Here is a 16787-nt window from a genome sequence, read left to right as displayed (position 1 = left end):
AAAGGCATGTAGGATGGACTTCTCTCACACGGTGTTCCCATGCAGCGCTCCTACCTTCTGACATCACAGGATTGGGACGAGGGGGTAATATCTGCACACGCATACGTGCATTTTGGATGCGTTTTCATGCCAGAAAGGGGAAATCAATGCACACCTGTGCTGTACAACATGAATGATGCATGTAGGAAGAATATCTCTCAGTATAGAATTGGCCGCAAAGCCTTTACTAGCTGTTAAAGATGTCGGACACCTTAAGCCTCCCATTAGGGGGTCCGAGAGAGAATTTATCTGTCTGTATGTTTATTCATTTTTCTTTTATTTAACCTTTATTTAACTAGGCAAGTCAGTTAAGAACACATTCTTATTTACAATCACGGCCTACCCCGGCCAAACCCTAACCCGGACGATGCTGGGCCAATTGTGCTCCGCCCTATGGGACTCCCAATCCCGGCGGGTTGTGATGCAGCCTGGAATCAAACTAGGGTCTGGAGTGACGCCTCTGGCACTGCGATGCGGTGCCTTAGACCGCTGCACGACTCGGGAGCCCTAATATGTCTCTGTGTTTAGCCTGAGAGACTGAGATCAAGACCGTATTGGCTATGTGTTTATGTGGGATAGAAAAGAGATGAATCTACAGGACTCTACATACATACAGTACTTCCCAAAAGCTATGGGCTTGTATTAAGTTAAGCCAATTCATGTATTGCCCAATAGTTTATTTGGTGCTGCTGTACTTGTGTATGTATTAATGGAGATTGTGTGTGTGTGTGAGAGAGCAGCCATAAAAAGAGTAATTGAAAAGCCTGTGCTGTGTGTGTCTACCAGCGGCTGTGCAGCTCCTTAAACGGGTCTCTAATTACTGTATCAGCTCAGGCCCCAGCACACACAGGCCCACATGGGCCAATTAAACCTGCATCGGCAGAGACTCATCACCAGCACACACACATGACAATATGTGTGTCGAAGTGCATGAGTTTCTGGGAATGGGTGTGTCTTAATGCCTTTCATAAATACGTCAAGCGTTTGTGTGAATAAAACGCATTTCTCTTTAGAAACCGTGCAAACACAGCATAAATCGACTCGCAATCTTCCAATGTTTATGAGATGTGGGTGCAAGGACATGAGATAATTTAAGGTCCATCTAGTGATCTAGCAGGGCTCCAGTCTAACATTTTTTTTTTTCTTCGGTTGGCGGCACCAACCCATGATTTGGTCGCACCATTTTTGGTTGTTGTTGTGGCGTATAGTTACATTGTTGCTTCTGTTTGCTGTGAGGAAACAATCTAATCTTATTTCTGAAAGTCGCATTTTCATTCAACTGGCATCTTAGAAGGTCATTCACAGTGCTTTATTAAGAAGTGAAATAGACTACTGAGATGGTTTTCAACAAATGTTTTATTTAACATGGTGTGATTTCAAAATATTTGATTGTGCAACCTAATCCAGTGATTGTCATGAATTGTAAGTTGACAATGTTATATTTTACTGTTAAAACAGGGCTCCAGAATGTTCCGAATTTTATTTTTTTATTTTTTTTAGTTGTTCAGTAGATACATTTGCCTGCATCTATGCGCACTGATATCGAAGGCTACTTTATTCAGGGCTAATTCACCACCTCAGTAGGTGGAAACTCAAAACACATTAGCTAGATCGCTAACTCTAAAAATAATAGCCACTGCTAAGAGCCATGCATTAATCTAACAGTATGTAATGTAATGTCCCAAATAACTTTGCAGTTGTAGCCTAGACTACTACCTAATGACGTCACTGTGTAGACGTCACTGTGATACAAGTCTACTCAACGGGGAGAGCATTAACGGCAGCAACACTCAGACACAGTGTCCCTCGCTCCTGCTATCCCACAATGCCGTGGGAAGTAGCTACAAGTGTAGCCAATGTCAGGGGGTGACAGTCACAGCAAGCACACTCATGCAACGCATACGAGCAGTCTTCAGTACTTTCATCAAAAACAAACAGCTGTCAGTTTTACTAACTGAAACTGTACAGTTATTCTGTGTGTAAAATTAACCGTGAACTCTGACTCCTCCTCTCTGGCCAAACCCAAACTCTCGCACAAGTTCAATGGTAAACTCGTCAATAAAACTGGTTGCTACTGCGACCCCGTAAAACGAGGAAGTAGCCAGGAGCCAATCGAAAGACTGGGCGGGTTTTGCCTGGGCGGTTCTTGCATGCTCAGGTAAGAACCGTCCAGGGTGGGTCGCAGTCAGACCATATTGAGCGAAACCGGTACTGGGGCAGGCAGAAACTTTAATTACAGGAATCATGAGCACCTTATCATGGTTTTAGCCTCCCCAAAAAATCTGATGCTTTTAAGTGAGGTGACCACGTACAATGTTCAGCTCGCACTGATGCCAATAATTAAAATCAAATGGTCACAGTTTGGAGCCCTGCTTTGGTCAGGACTATTTTTCATTCTGATTAAATCACTTAAAAACAGAGTATGTAGGTCAAGGTTGTGGTGATTAATGAGGGCTGGGGGTTTGCCTCTCTGTTGTGGTCCACTTCCCCCAAACAATGCTGTGGGCCTGCTTTCTCCCCTCATCCCCTCTGGCTATTAGAGGAGAAGAGCCCTACATGTATCCATTTGCAGTTCTGTCTCTGGAGAGGTGTAAGTGATACATCCTCAGTTTGGGGGGCAGGTTGTGCGTGGGAGTGATATAGGGTGACCCTTCTGTGGAGGGAGATGGTCCATGGAGGGGTGATGTGGGGCATGGGGATTATACCCCCCTCTGGTACACAGCTGAGACGATGGGTACCCGCCCCTTTCCATCATGAGCAGCCCTGAAACAACCTTCCACCTGAAAAGCTGTGAAATAGTCCACGGTAGCGACTAATGTAATTTCTCTACTTTCCAGAAACGCACACTCTAAGCAGTAAGGCAGTATCGGGGGTTAGTGTGTGTGTGTGTGTGTGTGTGTGTGTGTGCTAGCCCACAACCATGGTATTTTTATTTTTTTATTATTTCACCTTTATTTAACCAGGTAGGCTAGTTGAGAACAAGTTCTCATTTACAACTGTGACCTGGCCAAGATAAAGCATAGCAGTGTGAACAGACAACAACACAGAGTTACACATGGAGTAAACAATAAACAAGTCAATAACACAGTAGGGAAAAAAAGAGAGTCTATATACATTGTGTGCAAAAGGCATGAGGAGGTAGGCGAATAATTACAATTTAGCAGATTAACACTGGTGTGATAAATGATCAGATGGTCATGTGCAGGTAGAGATACTGGTGTGCAAAAGAGCAGTAAAGTAAATAAATAAAAACAGTATGTGGATGAGGTAGGTAAATTGGGTGGGCTATTTACCAATGGACTATGTACAGCTGCAGTGATCGGTTAGATGCTCAGATAGCAGATGTTTAAAGTTGGTGAGGGAGATGAGTCTCCAACTTCAGCGATTTTTGCAATTCGTTCCAGTCACAGGCAGCAGAGAACTTGAAGGAAAGGCGGCCCAATGAGGTGTTGGTTTTAGGGATGATCAGTGAGATACACCTGCTGGAGCGAGTGCTACGGGTGGGTGTTGCCATTGTGACCATGAGCTGAGATAAGGCGGAGCTTTACCTAGCATGGACTTGTAGATGACCTGGAGCCAGTGGGTCTGGCGACGAATATGTAGTGGGGGCCAGCCGACTAGAGCATATAGGTCGCAGTGGTGGGTGGTATAAGTTGCTTTAGTAACAAAACGGATGGCACTGTGATAGACTGCATCCAGTTTGCTGAGTAGAGTATTGGAAGCTATTTTGTAGATGACATCGCCGAAGTCGAGGACAGGTAGGATAGTCAGTTGTACTAGGGTAAGTTTGGCGACGTGAGTGAAGGAGGCTTTGTTGCGAAATAGAAAGCCAACTCTAGATTTGATTTTAGATTGGAAATGTTTGATGTGAGTCTGGAAGGAGAGTTTACAGTCTAGTCAGACACCTAGGTACTTATATATGTCCACGTATTCTAGGTCGGAACCATCCAGGGTGGTGATGCTAGTCGGGCGTGCGGGTGCAGGCAGCGAACGGTTGAAAAGCATGCATTTGGTTTTACTAGCGTTTTAAGAGCAGTTGGAGGTCACGGAAGGAGTGTTGTATGGCATTGAAGCTTGTTTGGAGGTTAGATAGCACAGTGTCCAAGGAAGGGCCAGAAGTATACAGAATGGTGTCATCTGCGTAGAGGTGGATCAGGGAATTACCCGCAGCATGAGCAACATCATTGATATATACAGAGATAAGAGTCGGCCCGAGAATTGAACCCTGTGGCACCCCCATAGACTGCCAGAGGACCGAACAACATGCCCTCTGATTTGACACACTGAACTCTGTCTGCAAAGTAGTTGGTGAACCAGGCTAGGCAATCATTAGAAAAACCGAGACTAATGAGTCTGCCGATAAGAATATTATGATTGACAGAGTCGAAAGCTTTGGCCAGGTCGATGAAGACGGCTGCACAGTACTGTCTTTTATCGATGGCGGTTATGATATCGTTTAGTACCTTGAGCGTGGCTGAGGTGCACCCGTGACCGGCTCGGAAACCAGATTGCACAGCGGAGATGGTACGGTGGGATTCGAGATGGTCAGTGATCTGTGTGTTGACTTGGCTTTCGAATACCTTAGATAGGCAGGGCAGGATGGATATAGGTCTGTAACAGTTTGGGTCCAGGGTGTCTCCCCCTTTGAAGAGGGGGATGACGGCGACAGCTTTCCAATCCTTGGGGGATCTCAGAAGATACGAAAGAGAGGTTGAACAGGCTGGTAGTAGGGGTGGTATAAGATGTATATTGGTGTATTTGCCTGGCTGTCTCTGTGATGTAGCCAGGCAGGCCAGGGTTATACAGCAGTCCCCTCAAGCATCACATGCCCCACCTCTCTGGCTGTGCTGTGCTGTGTTGAATAGGAGGTTGAGGATTAGAGAAGTCACTGTCACATGGGGTTCCCATCACTGCCTCTCCCGTCTGTCTGTCTCTTTCTCTGTCTGTCTCATGCCAAACCAAAGGACTGTATTGCCAGGTCTAGAACACTGCTGGTTTGATCTTTGTTATAAAGATTATCACTAACGAATGCATTATGTAATTATTAGAACAATTCTTTCTATGTTTGGCAAGGATGGGGTTTAGCTTAGGTTGAGGAACTGTTGTGCTTCTCTTCCTGTGTTACTCTGAATGATTCCTATCGGTGCTGTGCTCTACATGTCTAGAGGCAAGGTGATGATAGGGTGTGGAGAAAATCAATGGGACTCTTAAGACATAAAGCACGCAGGAAGGGGATTTCAGATACACCTAGAGAATGGGGAGGAAGAGTTGTGGGTAATGTAGTTTGGTTTGGGGGCCCCCATTTCCCTTCTCACATTGTGTGGGTGCTGTCTCCCCTCTATATCCCATAAGGGCTGAAATCTAGGCCAGCTCTGAGTGCATACCTGAGCTCATCTCTCGCTTGCTCTTTCTCTCTTGCGCTCGCTCTCATATATGCGTGCCAGTCCTAAGCTGACCTCACTGAATGGGCTGCCGTCTGAATATTTGAGGTGCCCAGGTTTCCTGCAGGCAGGAGTAGAGGAACGGGCTGGTGCTGCTGTTGTGGTGGACTGGTGAGAGGCAAGAAGGGTCTCTTCTATTAGGGTAATCGCTAATCCTCATGTTGTGGAATGGAAAAGCACACAGTCTCCAGACCCTAGTTGACTAACTGGCAACTTCTCAGCGATGAAGTGGGTCAAGTTCACCTGTCAAGGATATTGAATTAGTATTATTCATTATTATACAAGGACACTGACTTTGATATTATATTGGAATATGTGTAGGTATACAGTACCAGTCAAAAGTTCAGACCCTCCTATTCATTCCAGGTTTTTTCTTTATTTGGACTATTTTCTACATTGTAGAATAATAGTGATGACATCAAAACTATGAAATAACACATGGAATCATGTAGTAACCAAAAAAGTGTTAAACAAATCAAAATATATTTTATATTTGAGATTCTTCAAAGTAGCCACCCTTTGCCTCGATGACAGCTTTGCACACTCTTGGCATTCTCTCAACAAGCTTCATGAGGTAGTCACCTGGAATGCATTTCAATAAACAGGTGTTATTTGTGGAATTTCTTTCCTTCTTAATGCATTTGAGCCAATCAGTTGTATTGTGACAAGGTAGGGGTGGTATACAGAAGATATCCCTATTTGGTAAAATATCAAGTCCATATTATGGCAAGAACAGCTCAAAGAACCAAAGAGAAACAACAGTCATCATTATGTCAATAAGAAGAGACACGAGCAATGGAGATTATACCGGTGGAAATCTGTCCTTATTGTCCAAATTTGAGATTTTTGGTTCCAACTGCCATGTCTTTGTGAGATGTAGAGTAGGTGAACGGATGATCTCTGCATGTGTTGTTCCCAACGTAAAGCATGGAGGAGGAGGTCTGATGGTGTGGGAGTGCTTTGCTGGTGACACTGTCAGTGATTTATATAGAACATTTAACTACTTAACCAGCATGGCTACCATAGTATTTTGCAGTGATACACCATCCCATCTGTTCTCATAGTAGGACTATCATTTGTTTTTCAACAGGACAATGACCCAACAAACCTCCAGGCTGTGTAAGGGCTATTTGACCAGGAAGGAGAGTGATGGAGTGCTATATCAGATGACCTGGCCTCCACAATCACTCGACCTAAACCCAATTAAGATGGTTCGGGATGAGTCGGACCGCAGAGTGAAGAAAAAGCATATGTGGGAACTCCTTCAAGACTGTTGGAAAACTATTCTTCATGAATCTGGTGGAGAGAATGCCAGGAGTGTGCAAAGCTGTCATCATGGCAAAGGGTGGCTACTTTGAAGAATCTCAAATATAAAATATTTTGATTTGTTTAACACTTTTTAAAAATTGGTTACTTGATTCCATGGGTGTTATTTCATAGTTTTGATGTATTCACCATTATTCTACAATGTAATAAATATATATATATAACTTTCAGCTCATACAAGGAGAAGACTGATCAGAGATGCAGCCAAGAGGCCCATGATCACTCTGGATGAACTGCAGAGATCTACAGCTGAGGTGGGAGACTCTGTCCATTGGACAACAATCAGTCGTATATTGCACAAATCTGGCCTTTATGGAAGAGTGGCAAGAAGAAAGCCATTTCTTAAAGATATCCATAAAAAGTGTTGTTTAAAGTTTGCCACAAGCCACCTGGGAGACACACCAAACATGTGGAAGAAGGTGCTCTGGTCAGATGAAACCAAAATTTAACTTTTTGGCAACAATGCAAAACGTTATGTTTGGCGTAAAAGCAACACAGCTCATCACCCTGAACACACCATACCCACTGTCAAACATGGTGGTGGCAGCATCATGGTTTGGGCCTGCTTTTCTTCAGCAGGGACAGGGAAGATGGTTTATATTGATGGGAAGATGGATGGAGCCAAATACAGGACCATTCTGGAAGAAAACCTGATGGAGTCTGCAAAAGACCTGAGACTGGGACGGAGATTTGTCTTCCAACAAAACAATGATCCAAAACATAAAGCAAAATCTACAATGGAATAGTTCAAAAATAAACATATCCAGGTGTTAGAATGGCAAAGTCAAAGTCCAGACCTGAATCCAATCGAGAATCTGTGGAAAGAACTGAAAACTGCTGTTCACAAATGCTCTCCATCCAACCTCACTGAGCTCGAGCTGTTTTGCAAGGAGGAATGGGAAAAATTTCAGTCTCTCGATGTGCAAAACTGATAGAGACATACCCCAAGCGACTTACAGCTGTAATCACAGCAAAAGGTGGCGCTACAAAGTATTAACTTAAGGGGGCTGAATAATTTTGCACGCCCAATTTTTCAGTTTTTGATTTGTTAAAAAAGTTTGAAATATCCAATAAATGTCGTTCCACTTCATGATTGTATCCCACTTGTTGTTGGTTCTTCACAAAAAATACAGTTTTATATCTTTATGTTTGAAGCCTGAAATGTGGCAAAAGGTCGCAAAGTTCAAGGGGGCCGAATACTTTCGCAAGGCACTGTATATATATGTAAACCCTTTTGACTGAGTAGGCGGGTACAAACTTTTGACTGGTACTATATTTCTTGAGGACCCGTCTCACTGGAATGCAGATTGTGCTCCCTGTGCTACAGAGTCCTTGATGTGGTGTGCATGCTGACATCTCTGAGGAGGTTATTGGGGTTTTGTCCCATTTCACCAGTTATGTGATGTGTTTGACTGAACAGCCTGGCTGGTGCTCTGTGTGATGGAGAGACAGATCTGTTAGTCTCCTCAGCTCTATTTTTGGTATGTACCTTTTTGTACCGGACTGTGTGCGCGTGTTAGTGGTGGCTGTTGTTCTGTGGAGCAGGGATGTATCTCCGGCTCAGAACTCTCCTGACCCACTGCCTCAGGAATGGAGTTAAAAACTTCCTTATGCAAAATGTCTCCCACACAGTTACTGCTGCAATTTGTAACAGGCTTGCTCAGAGATGGCCCTCCTTATGTTCGGCCAAAACAACTTGTCATATCTCTTTCTCTCTGAACAGAGAGTGGGTGACTGAGTGGGTGACTGACAAGTATTGATGTTTGTTGTGTTCCCACTCTGCCTAAAATGGCTTGTCTGCCATGTGAGATATGACTGGATGGTTGCCCCAGTTTCCTCTTATTCTCATTTGCCTGACTGGTTATTCCCAGAAAACCCGAAAGAAAGGAATACGTTTCTTGTGAGTGGAGGAGATCAAATTGGAATTCATTCTGATTGGGCTTTAACTTAGCTTAAAGATGTACACAAGAGACTCAGTCAAATATCTGGATTTTAGATTTTTTTTAAATGCAAGGATTCGTTGGGCTCTTTATGCAGTCTTGGGTTTAGTGATGAGAGACAAATGGGGCCATTATATCAGGTAGGCTGCCAAGGACTGTGAGTGGCCTAAAGTTGTAGTCCTGCTGTATCTGCCCTCTCTCTCTAATTAAATAGCCAACATTGTTTTGGCAGCTAACACCCTCCTACTCACCATGCTGAACACTCGCTCCTACACACAGACACAGGGCTGGGGTCAGTTTATTAGTCTGCTCAGGAACCAACTCCCCCTGTATTTGGGGAACTCAGCCTTTGTTAAAACCTGTTGTAACTCCCCATCCCGTGTCTGGGATCGTTGTTATCATCTGACACTAATTAGCATAACGCAACGGACATAAATATTACTAGAAAATATTCCTACTCATGAAATCACAAGTGAAATATATTGAAACACAGCTTAGCCTTTTGTTAATCACCCTGTCATCTCAGATTTTGAAAATATGCTTTACAGCCAAAGCAAGACAAGCATTTGTGTAAGTTTATCGATAGCCTAGCATAGCATTATGTCCAGCTGTTCACGAAAACACCGAAAAATATTCCAAATTAGCTCCATAATATCGACAGAAACATGGCAAACGTTGTTTATAATCAATCCTCAAGGTGTTTTTCAAATATCTATTTGATAATATATCAACTGGAACAGTTGGCTTTTCAGTAGGACCGAGAGGAAAAATGGCTACCACTGTATTTTACACAAGAATCACTGAGAGCCATCAGGTGACCACTTACGCAATATAGTCGCTTACGCTCATTCTTCAACATAAACGCGTGAAACTACGTCAAAATGCTGTAGACACCTTGGGGAATACGTAGAAAAAGGAATCTGGTTGATAGCCCATTCACTGCTCAATAGGGACGCATCGAAACGCAGAGCTTTCAAAACATGAGTCACTTCCGGATTGGATTTTTCTCAGGCTTTCGCCTGCAATATCAGTTCTGTTATACTCACAGACAATATTTTTAGTTTTTTTAACAGTTTTAGAGTTTTCTATCCTAAGCTGTCAATTATATGTCACAAATCCCGCTTCCTGAGTCTGTTTGCCTGTGGTTCTGTCTTGGAGTGTGTTTCTGGTGTCCTGGAACGCACCCTGTCTGGTTGCCAGGCGAATTAGCTTGTTGGGAGATCAATGTTCACCTGCACCTGTATCCCATCAGTAATCTGCACACCTGTCCTGATCATCACCTTTCCCCTTCAAAAGCTCTGACCTGACATCCATTCCCTGCCGGATCGTTAGCCATAAACCCTGACATTATATGCATATTCTAGCATCTTGTCCTGACACAATAGCCCGTTTACTCTGGGAATGTTATTTTTCCAAAAATGAAAATACTGCCCCCTAGTTATAAGAAGTTAAGCATACAACTGATTTCTAAATGAATCAGCACAACCTCCTTCCCCCCTTTGCATGCACTACTGAAGCAAACAAAGACGCACATAAATGCGGATAAACACACACATTCCGTCACGTGAGCATCTTGCAGATTCAGTTTGTTGCCAATCCCCTTCACTCTGCGTATGGTTGACATGGAATCGGTAGCCAGGGCCTTCACATAATCCTTCACGGAGCACCGCAGAGCTCTCCTTCACAGAGCGGCCTGTGCTCTACAGCAGAGCCCCAGCCTCAGGGACACAGCATCTACTGGGTCCCCAACAACCCGGATGCTCCGGGGAAAGGGATCCTGTGACGCGACTTTCACTTTTGAACGTTAAGGCGACACTCCATCTTAACTCCTCCTCCACATCTACTGGATTGGTTGAAACACTGCAGAAGAGAACCTCCCCCAACAGTTTATTTTCTTCTCGTCAAGACCAGTATGTAGGCGTCACGAGAACTTTCAATCCCAAGGATAATAACTGACCATCAATAGCTCTGCCCAATCCCTGAGATCTGTAAGACCATGGGTTTAATAATAATTGGTTTTATTTGGTCCCCCAAATTTTTTTGTACTTGTTGTTTTCATTTTTGGAAATATATTCCAAAGTATTCCCATGCTTAATAGAGAGAAGGGATCATATAATAATTGATTGGATTTATATAGTACTTTTCTACTAACTGAGGTACTCAAAGTGCTTTAGGGGGAAACTCACCTCATCCACCGTCAATGTGCAGCACCCACCTGGGTGATGCACGGTGACCATTTTTGTGCCAGAACGCTCACCACACAGCTATCAGTTGATTAAGGAAAGGGGGATACCTAGTCAGTTGTACAACTGAATGCCTTCAACTGAAACATGTCTTCCGCATTTAACCCAACCCCTCTGAATCAGAGAGGTGCGGGGGGCTGCCTTAATCGACATCCGCGTCAAGTAGCGTATCTAGACGTTGTTAGAATAGACGTAATACATAATGAACAGAGGGATCGTAAGCATTCCTATTGCAGTGTAAACTATGTGATGGAATATCAGCCGTTCTATAATGTAAAGTGTGGTTGTGGTAGAGTCGTGTGTGTAAATAAGAATTGCGGTGTTAAATCAGAGTAGCCAGCTTGTTGTGAATGGAGGGTTTTGAAGTAGGTATCTACAGTAGTTGTATTGCAGACAGTGTTATTTGTGAACGGAGGAGCTACAGTGAGTCTCTTAATATTTCCTTTTTATTTAGCAAATATTTGTCTTATTTTCAGTCTGCACCATTGGGAATGGGCTCGTATCTAAGCATTTCACTGTAAAGGCTGTTGTATTCATTTGATTGGAGGATGAGGCTCTTCCTGATTGGAGGAGGAGGAACCTGATTCGCTGGATCTTGGAGTGGCAGTGGCGGCTGCCAGATAGCACAGCTGGGGCTGAGGAGGGGTACAGTAATGTGTGCTGTGCGCTCCACTTGCTATCCACATGAATTATTGGACAGAGGGACGGTCCTCCTGCATCACAACCATTTTATCTGAAGGTGGACAGTGACCCGTGTTCTTCATTGCTGTCTGAAATTAGTGTTCGCTCTGTGAGTCTATTTAATTCAGCGAAATATTTGTCTCATGAGGGAAGCATAATTATACACTCCTTACCCTAACCTTTTATTTGTAGCGGGGTTAAATAGTACCTGTCATTGAAGCCTATAAAGTATTATGTGATGTCATGATGAGGTCTGAACTCTGGCTGATTTTTTTTTTTAAATGTCTAAGATTCACCATTGGTCAGTGAATCCCTGACATATATTTGACAAAAGTATCCACTGCAACAGCTCCACAAAGGAGCAATTGCGCAGATATAGCAGCGAAATAGGGCGAACTCCTGTAATTCAAGCAATATATCGAGATGGGCAAGATCTGGTGATCGTCTGTGTGTATTATAACTGTGCTAAGGCCTAGTGTAATTTCAGCTCTGTCTTTTGAGGATCATGCCTTGTTCCCATCGTTCACTCATTCAGACATATTGATCAGTCAAGGCTGCCTGGTATCAATCTACTCTCCCAGAGGATTTAATCCGGCTCAGCCTATAGCCGTTTCTGGAGCCACTATTTGGATCCTTTCTTACACTATATTTGGATACATATTGCACACCTGATCTGTGCTACTTGATGAATGTTATTTACCATATATACTATATACAAAAGTACGTTGACACCCCTTCAAATGAGTTGATTCGGCTATCGCACTTGTTGCTGAGAGGTGTATAAAATCTAGTAGAATGGCCTTACTAAAGAGCACCGTGACTTTCAAGGTGGCACGGTCATAGGATTCCACCTTTCCAACAAGTCAATTTTAAAATGTATGCCCTGCTTGAGCTGCCCCAGTCAACTGTAAGTGCTGTTATTGTGAAGTGGAAATGTCTAGGAGCAACAACTCAGCAGCTCAGCCGTGAAGTGGTAGGCCACACAAGCTCACAGAACGGGGCCACCGAGTTGCGTGTAAAAATGATCTGTCCTCTGTTGCAACACTCACTATCGAGTTCCAAACTGCCTCTAGAAGTAACTTGGGCACAATAACTGCTTGTCTGGAGCTTCATGAAATGGCTTTCCATGTCCGAGCAGCCATACACAAGCCTTTAGATCACCATGCGCAATACCAAGTGTTGGCTGGAGTGGTGTAAAGCTCCGCACCATTGGAGCAGTGGAAACGCCTTCTCAGAATTTGACTGGCTTGCACAGATTCCTGATCTCAAACCCATCGAACACCTTTGGGATGAATTGGGATGCTGACTGCGAGCCAGGCCTAATCACCCAACATCAGTGCCCGACCTCACTAATGCTCGTGGCTGAATGGAAGCAAGTCCCTGCAGCAATGTTCCAGCATCTTAAAAAAAGTATTTATTTAACCTTTTAACTAGGTATGTCAGTTAAAAACAAATTCTTATTTACAATGACTGCCTACCAAAAGGCAAAAGACCTCCTACGGGGGCTGGGATTAAAATAAATAAATAACATAAATATAGGACAAAGTGGAGTGATTGCGATAGAGGAAACCAAGTCTCGATTTAACTTTAGCCTGCAGCTTTTTTATGTGCTGAGAAGGACAGTGTACTGTCTAGCCATACTCCCAAGTACTTGTATGAGGTGACTACCTTAAGCTCTAAACCCTCAGAGGTTGTAATCACATCTGTAGGGAGCGGGGCATTCTTCTTACCAAACCACATGACCTTTGTTTTGGAGGTGTTCAAAATAAGTTGAAGGGTAGAGAAAGCTTGTTGAACACTAAGAAAGCTTTGTTGTAGAGTATTTAACACACAATCCGGGGAGGGGCCAGCTGAGTATAAGACTATCATCTGCATATAAATGGATGAGAGAGCTTCCTACTGCCTGAGCTATGTTGTTGGTGTAATTTGAGAATAGCGTGGGGCCTAGGATTGAGCCTTGGGGTACTCCCTTGGTGACAGGCAGTGGCTGAGACAACAGATTTTCTGACTTTATACACTGCACTCTTTGAGAGAGGTAGTTAGCAAACCAGGCCGAAGACCCATCAGAGACACCAATATTCCTTAGCCGGCTCACAAGATTGGAATGGTCTACCGTATCAAAAGCTTTGGCCAAGTCAATAGAAATATAGTAGCACAACATTGCATAGAATCAAGGGCAATGGTGACATCATTGGGGACCTTTATGGTTGCTTTGACACATCCATAACCTGTGCGGAAACCAGTTCATGAAGGAAGGCTTGCTCAATAAAGTTTTTTAGCAAGCGTCTATGACAAATCAGGACAGGTCGTTTCACTGAGCAGCCATTACGATCACAGGCTGTAAAACAGTGATCACTAAGGTCATTACAGAAAACACCAGACTGATACCTATCAGGATCATTTGTGAGGATAACATCAAGAAGAGTAGCCTTTTCTGGGTGTTTGGAGTCATACCTTGTGGGATTGATAATAATCTGAGAAAGATTTAGGAAGTCCCATTGCTTCAGGACTTGGTCAGGTGGTTTAAGCATGTCTCGGTTTAGGTCACCGACCAGGACAAATTCAGATTTAGTGTAAGGGGCCAGGAGAGAGCTTAGGGCAGGTAGGGTACAGCTCGGTGCTGATGGAGGACGATAGCACCCAGCAACAGTCAACAAAGAGCTATTTGAAAGTGTAATACTTAAAACCAGCAAATCAAATTGTTTGGGGACAGACTTGGTGGAGACAACTGAACACTGAAGGTGATCCTTGGTAAAGATTGCCACTCCCCCACCTTTGGATTATCTGTCTTGCCGAAAAAGGTTATAACCAGAAAGTTTAACTTCTTGACGCAACCCACCCCGTTAGCGGGATAATTGTCATCAACCACCGCTAAATTGCAGAGCGCCACATTCAAATAATATTACAAAAAATATAGTCATGAAATCACAAGTGCAATATAGCAAAACATAGTTTAGCTTTTTGTTAATCCACCTGTCGTGTCAGATTTTGAAAATACGCTTTACAGCGAAAGCAATCCAAGCGTTTATCGATCACTGGACAAAACATTATGAACACCTAGCATCAAAGTAGCTTGGTCACGAAACTCCGAAAAGCAATAAAATGAATCGCTTACCTTTGATCTTCGGATGTTTTCACTCACAAGACTCCCAGTTACACGATAAATGTTCCTTTTGTTCCATAAAGATTATTTTTATATCTAAAATACCTCCGTTTGTTTGGCGCATTATGTTCAGAAATCCACAGGCTCGAGTGGTCATGACAACGCAGACGAAAATTCCAAATAGTATCCGTAATGTCCACAGAAACATGTCAAACTTTTTTTATAATCAATCCTCAGGTTGTTTTTAAAATATATAATCGATAATATATCAACCGGCACTGACTCTTTTTCAGTAGGAGAGGGAGAGACAATGGCTGCCCCACTCTGTTGCGCAAGCAAAACTCATGCGAACACCCAGCTATCCACTAACGCGATGTTATCTTTCTCGCTCATTTTCAAAATAAAAGCCTGAAACTATGTCTAAAGACTGCTGACACCTTGAGGAAGCGATAGGAAAAGGAATCTGGTTGATATCCCTTTAAATGGAGCAACGGCAGGCTATGAAACATGGGGCTTTCAAAATAGAAGCCACTTCCTGGTTTCGATTTTCCTCAGGTTTGATTTTCCTCAGGTTTTTGCCTGCAATATCAGTTCTGTTAAACTCACAGACAATATTTTGAGAGTTTTGGAAACTTTAGAGTGTTTTCTATCCTAATCTGTAAATTATATCCATATTCTGGCATATGGGCCTGAGAAATGGGGAACGTTTTGGGAACGTTATTTTTCCAAACGTAAAAATAGTGCCCCCTGGCTGAAAGAGGTTAACATCCGTATTCAAAACACTCTTTCTTAAGCACGTCTCAGTAATGACCAACACATCTGGAATGGAGCTCTGAACCCACACTTTCAATTGATCCATTTTGGTAAGGCTTTTACAGGAGCAGTACTCAGTGAAGCAGATATCAGAGCACAAGTCAGAATTGGGGCAAGCAACAGTAGATGGGCCAGGGTGTACATGCACATTTCCAGATATCATCAACCGAAACACAATCAATGCACGGCATAGTACAGGGAGAGACCTGCAGTGCTGATTTATGACATCTGAATGTGCATCAGATGGCAACAATATCATATTGTACAGCAATTTATCAGGTAACATGAATACAAAGCCTGCGAGAGGTGTTTAGAATGGGATGGGAGGCCAAAAGTCTGTGTAACCAATAGAAAGTCAGAGTCTCGAGTGTGGGAACAAACAGTCTGTCCCACGGTTGGGTAAAGAAAGTTTGTAGTCAACAAAGCATGCAGGAGTCCTGAGGTAAATAGAAAACTGCACAATACAAAAAATTAAATATATAACGACTTGGGGGAAGTCATTGTAAATTTAGAGTCACTCGCCCCAACACTGCATGTGTGCTGGAGGCGAGCGAAAGCTCGGGAGAGAGACAGAGGGGGGAGACGAGCCAGGGTAGATGGTGAACAGATCGCCAGGTGGAATCCAAGCAGCAGTGCAGCAGGCAAAGGGAGTGTAGGTGTCACCCACTTGTGGTAGCCAGCCAATTGTTGGGCTCAAAGGATTCGACACCTCTCGCTTCACACGTCAGTGCTAATTGAAGTTGTCCTAGCAAAGCTTGGTAGCCTGAGCATTCAGTCCTTATTAAGTAAAATATATAATTGTAATGTATTTTTCTTCTTGGCTTTTGATGGTAACATTTTTTTTGCTTCAGACTGATCATTACTCACTCAGCTCCAGGTTGGATGGGGTTTTCAGGTCTGCTTGTTTGCCAAAACATTTGATGCATAGTTTGGGAATAATAATCCTTGAGTGTAGGAAGCATTCCAAGTAATTCCATCCAAAATTGGGTTGTAGGTGTGGAGTTTCGATTTGGAATGAAGGTTATGTTGTTTAGGGTAGCATCCTGTATATGTTCATCCCAAAAAAATCGTAATTTAGGTTAACTCTAAATATATCTATTTTTAAAAACATGCTGAAAAATCTGGGAGCTCATCTGCTCCAGTGGAAATCCTTCCCAGAAGAGTGGAGGCTGCTATGGCAGCAAAGGGGGGACCAACTCCA

General features: G+C 43.3%; 1 protein-coding gene across 5 annotated transcripts in view; it reads left to right on the top strand.

Annotated features, from left to right (window-relative positions):
- LOC135550381 (leucine-rich repeat and calponin homology domain-containing protein 2-like) overlaps nucleotides 1–16787 on the top strand; it is an 81845-nt gene that overhangs the window by 23214 nt on the left and 41844 nt on the right. The window lies entirely within an intron of this gene.

This window comes from Oncorhynchus masou, chromosome 12 (assembly GCF_036934945.1).
Source record: "Oncorhynchus masou masou isolate Uvic2021 chromosome 12, UVic_Omas_1.1, whole genome shotgun sequence".
NCBI lineage: Eukaryota > Metazoa > Chordata > Actinopteri > Salmoniformes > Salmonidae > Oncorhynchus > Oncorhynchus masou.
Note: the sequence above shows the minus strand (reverse complement) of the source record. Positions and strands in the feature narration are given on the sequence as shown.